General features: G+C 53.8%; 1 protein-coding gene across 2 annotated transcripts in view; it reads left to right on the top strand.

Moving 5' to 3' along the window:
- The first annotated feature begins 2329 nt into the window (after positions 1-2329).
- The window catches only part of MTMR4 (myotubularin related protein 4), a 134459-nt gene continuing 130141 nt past the window's right edge, over positions 2330-6647 (top strand). The window contains exon 1 of one of the 2 annotated variants that reach the window (XM_033921844.1): positions 2330-2474. The gene's annotated coding sequence lies outside the window, so the exon portion shown is untranslated. Of the gene's footprint in view, positions 2475-2502; positions 2536-6647 lie in introns of those variants that run through there. The other variant, XM_033921845.1, reaches the window with a different exon arrangement.

Below are 6647 nucleotides of genomic sequence, written 5' to 3'. Positions count from 1 at the left end.
TTTTCCGGACCTTATTAGATGAAAGAAAAACGTGTGGGTAGTTGTGGTGTGTAAGCAATTTCTCATAATGAGATTGAAAATGGGTCTCCTGAATAAATCCAACCGCACTATTCAGGCGGCTCATTTCTTTAAATAACAAGCGTCGTTTTTGTGGAGAATTCAGTCCATGTACATTATAAGATAGCAAAGTGAGTTTATCCATTTGTACCAGAAAAGAAAAAGCACATCATTACCAAATCAACCATCAGTTCCAAAGCAGTCAAATCAACCAACCCCTGCAATCGTAACCTTAAGAGAAACAGTATACAAACACCCTTCCATACAATCATACAAGAAAGCACTCGGTCACTACTTTCCCCAGCACCAACACCCCCCCCTCCCCCCAACCCCCCAACCATACCCCCCATGGTCCAGCCACCAAAGCACCTGGTAACCATGGTACAGGAAGTGTAGAGAAACAGTTCACAAAGGGACCCCCAGAACAAGCCCAATAAACAATCTTCGCGACATATACCGCTCAGCAAAGAGAAAAAAAGAGAAGAAAAAACAGTCACAGCACAAAATGTCTGAATCACAGTGCACTAATACAAATGTTCAAGTGGGTGAGGTTGTAGCCGCCTCCAAAGGGCGACGAGCTGCAGCCGATCTAGCCACTCTCTGCCATCCCAGCCCTCTTCCTGATTTGGGCACAGGGGACCTCTGAGGAAGTGGAGCCAATTCTGAAGCTGCCATCAAACCTGCTTCCACCATTCGAGCCTGAACATCCGCCACCGTTATTGCAGTGTAGGTCTTGCCTGCATGTGTAAAAGCCAGTCCGATGGGATAAATCCATCTATAGCGAATACTGCGCTCCTGCAGTATACGGGTGCAGTCTCTATACGTGCGACGGCGGGCCAGGGTTGCTGGGGCTATATCAGGATAGACATCAATGTCCGCTTCTTCCCATTTAACGGTACCCCCCGAGCGCCTCACCGCCCTAAGCACATGCTCCTTATCCATATAGCGATGGAAGCAAGCCACAACATCACGAGGACGGTTCACATCACGAGGGCCAGGGATGCGGTGAGCCCTATCCAGCAATGGTTTACCCACTTCCACAGGCAAGCCAGCCGTCTCTAGTGCCAGTATACATATATGATCAATCACCTCCATACATCGTGGGTCAGAAACAGTGTCAGGCACTCCCCGAAAGCGAAGGTTGCACCGTCTGGAGCGGTTCTCCAGATCCTCCAGTTTTAGGGTGCTCACATCAGCTTTTTCCTCCAGCGCTGCAATTTTGTTTCTCAGCTGTGTTAATTCAGAGCCATGTGTCTCCACTACAGCTTCCGTCTCCCCCACCCGACTCCCGAGGTCACCCACCTCTCGTTTTAGTTCTGCAACTACTGCATGTATATCAGCTCGAACTGCTGTAATCTCAGTTTTTAATTCCTGGAACCAGCCACGCATTTCCAGTTGCAGATTCGGCAACGTTGCAGCATCAGGTGGGCCCTCCGCAGCCGCGGTCGGATCGGGCGCCATTTTCGGACCAGATTTAGGAGGCCCATTCGGGATTGGGGAGGAGAACGTTTTTATATCTGTCTGTTTTTTCCGCGTCGCCATCGAGACGCAGCAGTGTAGTTTCACAGACAAGTTGAGGAAGGCAGACAGTGCAGGCACTCGAGATCGCGCGAAGATCGCCAAATTTAGCCCGGGGGTCCGCGGAGCTATCGCTCTAGGCTGCCATCAGCCACGATGACGTCACTTCCTCCCTTCTTCCCAGATTTCTTATGTAAAATCTGGAACCATAGACCCATCCGCGCCCCAGCCTCCTTGTCTCGGTCAGGAGAGCATCCGTGTATGCGACACAATGATGTCACGTGTGCATGACACAATCTGCTTTTGAAAACCCGGATAAAGTGCCGGGTTTTGAAAAGCCATCTGGACGCCCGAACATGCCCTGTAAAAAGAGGTCATGTCTGGTAACCCTAGTCTTACCCATATTGTACTGGCTCCTAGTCCGCTCCCTATCTTCATAGCACTGTCCCTCCTGCTTATGGATTCAACATCTCCTTTGTATCTCTTTTTAGTTCCTCCTTGTGCATTTCCCCCTCTCTTCATGCCTTTCAGTGCTGCAGAGGCGAGTCGGCACTATCTGGCTGTTGAGGTAAAGCAACGGTTTTTCAGCGCCAGATTTGCAAGAGTTTCCTTTGGGCAACGCTGCTTTTTCACATAAAATTTCACTAGTAATTTGGTGGCAGTATTGGTGTTTCAGTGCTAACCTTTGAGTAGCCGCCATGTTGCTGTAACCCCAGCACCTCAGTCCTGTCAGCTCTGCCTTGCGCAGATGGGGCCACTTGGGCCCATTCTTCCCCCGCCTTTTCGACGGCGACGTGATGACGTCACAAGCGGGCAGGCTCAACGGCTGCAGGGCGTGCTTGCTCTTCCCCCTGAATGGTGGCCGCTGCGCTGGTGCTTCTGGGAGAGGCCTTGGCTTTGTAAGTTGGGTGGTGCGCGCGTGGAAGGATCGGGCAGCGGGAACGTGGTCGCGAGGCTGAGGTGCGCTTGCGGGGGAAGGGGCAACGGCAGCGGCTTTTGCTTGTGGGCGCCGCGGGAGGGAGGGGCAGGGGTGTGTGCCAGGGCCGCAGCTGACGTCTGCTGGCGGTGGCTGCTTTAGGGGGCCGTAGTCCGGACAGCGCCCTTGCACGAATGTGGGGTGGGAGGGGGAGAGCACGTGCATGCGGCTTCTGTCAAGGGTCTGGCACGAAAGGGGAGGATTGCATGGGAGGGCGGTTGACAGGTAGTGGCGATATTCTGGGACGATAAAGGACTACCACAAAAACGGTTACATTACATTGTGCTTGTTAACGCGATTTCCACAGTTGGAAAAGAGAGAAGTCTTCAGCTTTGTAGTGAGATGCTGTATTTTTACTTCTACAGCCTTGGACAGAAGGAAAATTAAAGGATGACTTTTTCTGCTGTGTTTATGTGAAGCTAAGGAAAATCTATTGACCAAATAAGGAGGAGCTGATCCATACAGTACTTAGGAGCAAAACCAACCCAGCTTAAACCTAATTCACATGGTCATATTTCTTCAGCTAATTCTTTCTGTCATTGTACTACTTTGGGCAATGGGAAGGGAAGCAAACTGAAGAGATAACGCCTCTCTTCTTCCTTCTTAACATACCCCCTCTTTTTCTAAGGTGTGATAGCTGATTAGCGCTCGCTAAACCCTAATGTGTCCATAGAATATAATGGACGTGTTAGCGTTTAACTCATGCTGAATCAGCTAGCGCAACTTAGTAAAAGGACCCCATAGTAAATGACTGCAGATAAAGACCTGAACAGTACACATCCAATCTGCTTAATAGTTACATCATAAATTTAAAATATTTCTGGGACAGAGACCCATATAAATTTGCCTTGGGTTCCAACTACTGGAGATTATATACAGGGAAAGGGATTGGGACTTGTATACTGCCTTTTGTAGTTTTACAACCACACTCAAAGCGGTTTACATACAGGTACTTCAAGCATTTTCCTTATCTGTCAGAATCTAGTGTGCCTGAGGTAGTGGAGGATTAAGGCCCAGATGCACTAAAAATGGTTGCTTGAGCTGAATGAGTCGCTGTGGGCTGATTCGTTGTCCAATTTTATAAAGGTGATCAATGTATGTTGCACTTTACATGCAAATTAGTTTTGCGAAGATTGGCTATAATCCCACCCCACCAGTGGCTAGAAAAGTAACTTTCATGACTTTAATACATGCAAAGAACTGGCAGGGGTAGTCTGAACAGCTGAGTGGCAGGGGAAGCCCTGAAGCAGCTTCCTGCTGCTCATCTTTTTGGGGAAGAAACACTTTTTTTTCTTTCTTTTTTTAATGGGCATAGGTGATGTGCGTATGTTACACATGCACAGTATGTCTCAATTAAAAAAAAAATTGTGACGTCCCCTGAAACAAAAAAAAGAGAGGGATGCCTACTCCTGCCTTGGCCACCACAGCCCAGACACCCCCACCCTGTGAAGATTGCGACCACCTGGCCTTCCCTCCCCCCAGTGACGCTCCTCAGCCAGAGGGATGCCCACTCTCTTCTGCCACTATCATTCAGACCCCCCCACCCCACCCTTGTACCGCAAGAAGATGACAGCAGGAGAGATGCCCAGTCCCTCTTACCTGCAAAGCCTGCCTCCTTGAAACGACGGGCCTTCCCCTTGCACATCCTGGATACACTGGGAGGGTTCTAAGGCCCAGCCCCCTGGGAATGGGCATCCCTCTTGCTGAGGAACTTTGGGGGTGGTTGTTCCTGGTGGCCATGATCTTCGCTGGTCATGCAATCTTATTGGCAGACTTGTGGTGGCCAAGGCAGGAGGGAGTGGGCATCCCCCTGCCTCTTTATTTTTGTTCCAGGGCATTGTTGGGGGTGAGCCGTCATGGCATGATTTTTTTTTTTTTATGGGGCAGGCGTGTGTAACATACATCTGTGCCCATCAAAACAGAAATGAAAAAATATGGCAGACCTGTCGGTAATCTCGGGGCCCTTAGCAACCCTTAGATTTAAGACATTCCCTAGCGATGTTATGAGCATCGATCGGAAGGCTCGTTTTAATATTACCGTATTTTCACGCAAATAACACGCACCCGTATAAAACGCGCACACGTGTATAGCGCGCAGAAATCACGATGATAAGCACAAAAACTTTGGTATAACGCGCTCACGATTATACCGCGCATGCTGCCCGACTCTCCGTTCACCCCCCCTGACTTCCGTGCACTGCCCCGCCTCTCCGTGCGCTGTCCCGACTCTCCGTTCACCCCCCCCTGACTTCCGTGCACTGCCCTGACTTTCCGTGCGCTGTCCCGACTCTCTGTTCACCCCCCCTGACTTCCGTGCACTGTCCCCCCTTGAAGGTCTGTCCCCATCCTGAAAGCCTGATGCCCCCCCCCCGACGTCCGATACATCCCTCCCCCCGAAGGACCGCCGACTCCCCAACAATATCGGGCCAGGAGGGAGCCCAAATCCTCCTGGCCACGGCGACCCCCTAACCCCACCCCGCACTACATTACGGGCAGGAGGGATCCCAGGCCCTCCTGCCCTCGACGCAAACCCCCCTCCCCCCAACGACCGCCCCCCCCAAGAACCTCCGACCGCCCCCCAGCCGACCCGCGATCCCCCTGACGACCCCCACGACCCCCCCACCCCCCTTCCCCGTACCTTTGGTAGTTGGGCCAGAAGGGAGCCCAAACCCTCCTGGCCACGGCGACCCCCTAACCCCACCCCGCACTACATTACGGGCAGGAGGGATCCCAGGCCCTCCTGCCCTCGACGCAAACCCCCCTCCCCCCCAACGACCGCCCCCCCCAAGAACCTCCGACCGCCCCCCCAGCCGACCCGCGACCCCCCTGGCGACCCCCACGACCCCCCCACCCCCCTTCCCCGTACCTTTGGTAGTTGGCCGGACAGACGGGAGCCAAACCCGCCTGTCCGGCAGGCAGCCAACGAAGGAATGAGGCCGGATTGGCCCATCCATCCTAAAGCTCCGCCTACTGGTGGGGCCTAAGGCGCGTGGGCCAATCAGAATAGGCCCTGGAGCCTTAGGTCCCACCTGGGGGCGCGGCCTGAGGCACATGGGCCCAACCCGACCATGTGCCTCAGGCCGCGCCCCCAGGTGGGACCTAAGGCTCCAGGGCCTATTCTGATTGGCCCACGCGCCTTAGGTCCCACCAGTAGGCGGAGCTTTAGGATGGATGGGCCAATCCGGCCTCATTCCTTCGTTGGCTGCCTGCCGGACAGGCGGGTTTGGCTCCTGTCTGTCCGGCCAACTACCAAAGGTACGGGGAAGGGGGGTGGGGGGGTCGTGGGGGTCGCCAGGGGGATCGCGGGTCGGCTGGGGGGCGGTCGGAGGTTCTTGGGGGGGGCGGTCGTTGGGGGGGAGGGGGGTTTGCGTCGAGGGCAGGAGGGCCTGGGATCCCTCCTGCCCGTAATGTAGTGCGGGGTGGGGTTAGGGGGTCGCCGTGGCCAGGAGGGTTTGGGCTCCCTTCTGGCCCGATATTGTCGGGAAGTCGGCGGTCCTTCGGGGTGGGGGTGCGAGTGGTCCTGCCGGGGGGGGGGGGGGAGGTATCGGACGTCGGGGAGTCGGCCGGGCAAGAGGGCTTGGGCTCCCTCTTGCTCCGATCGTGGATGCGGGTGCGGGTGGGAGCGCGTGCGAGCGGTCGTTCGGGATGGGGGTGCGAGCGGTCCTGCTGGGGGGGTGAATCGGGCGTCGGGCGGGGGTGGGAACTATGTTTTAAAACTTTTGTATACCGCGCTCACGCATATAACGCGCGAGGGGTATGCGCGGTAGGTAAAAACGCGTATAACGCGCGCGTTATATGCGTGAAAATACGGTAATGACCTAACTTTAATACTAATGAGATTGTTTGCGTGGCAGAGATGGAGAGTTTAGGAAAGCACGGAAAAGAACACGAGCCATTCAGTACATTGGGTCAGCAAATTAGGTCGTCGCTAAACCAGTTCAACTGATTTAGTGATGATCGGAGAGTTTAGTGCATATTGGCATAAGTGACTTGCCCAGAGTCACAAGGAGCAATGCAGGGTTTGAACCCACATTAAAAATAGCCTTACTATGTCAGATCAGTGGTCCATTTAGCCCAGTATCCCATCTTCACAGAG

The sequence above is a fragment of the Geotrypetes seraphini genome, chromosome 15 (genome assembly GCF_902459505.1).
Source record: "Geotrypetes seraphini chromosome 15, aGeoSer1.1, whole genome shotgun sequence".
Classification (NCBI taxonomy): Eukaryota; Metazoa; Chordata; class Amphibia; order Gymnophiona; family Dermophiidae; genus Geotrypetes; species Geotrypetes seraphini.
Note: the sequence above shows the minus strand (reverse complement) of the source record. Positions and strands in the feature narration are given on the sequence as shown.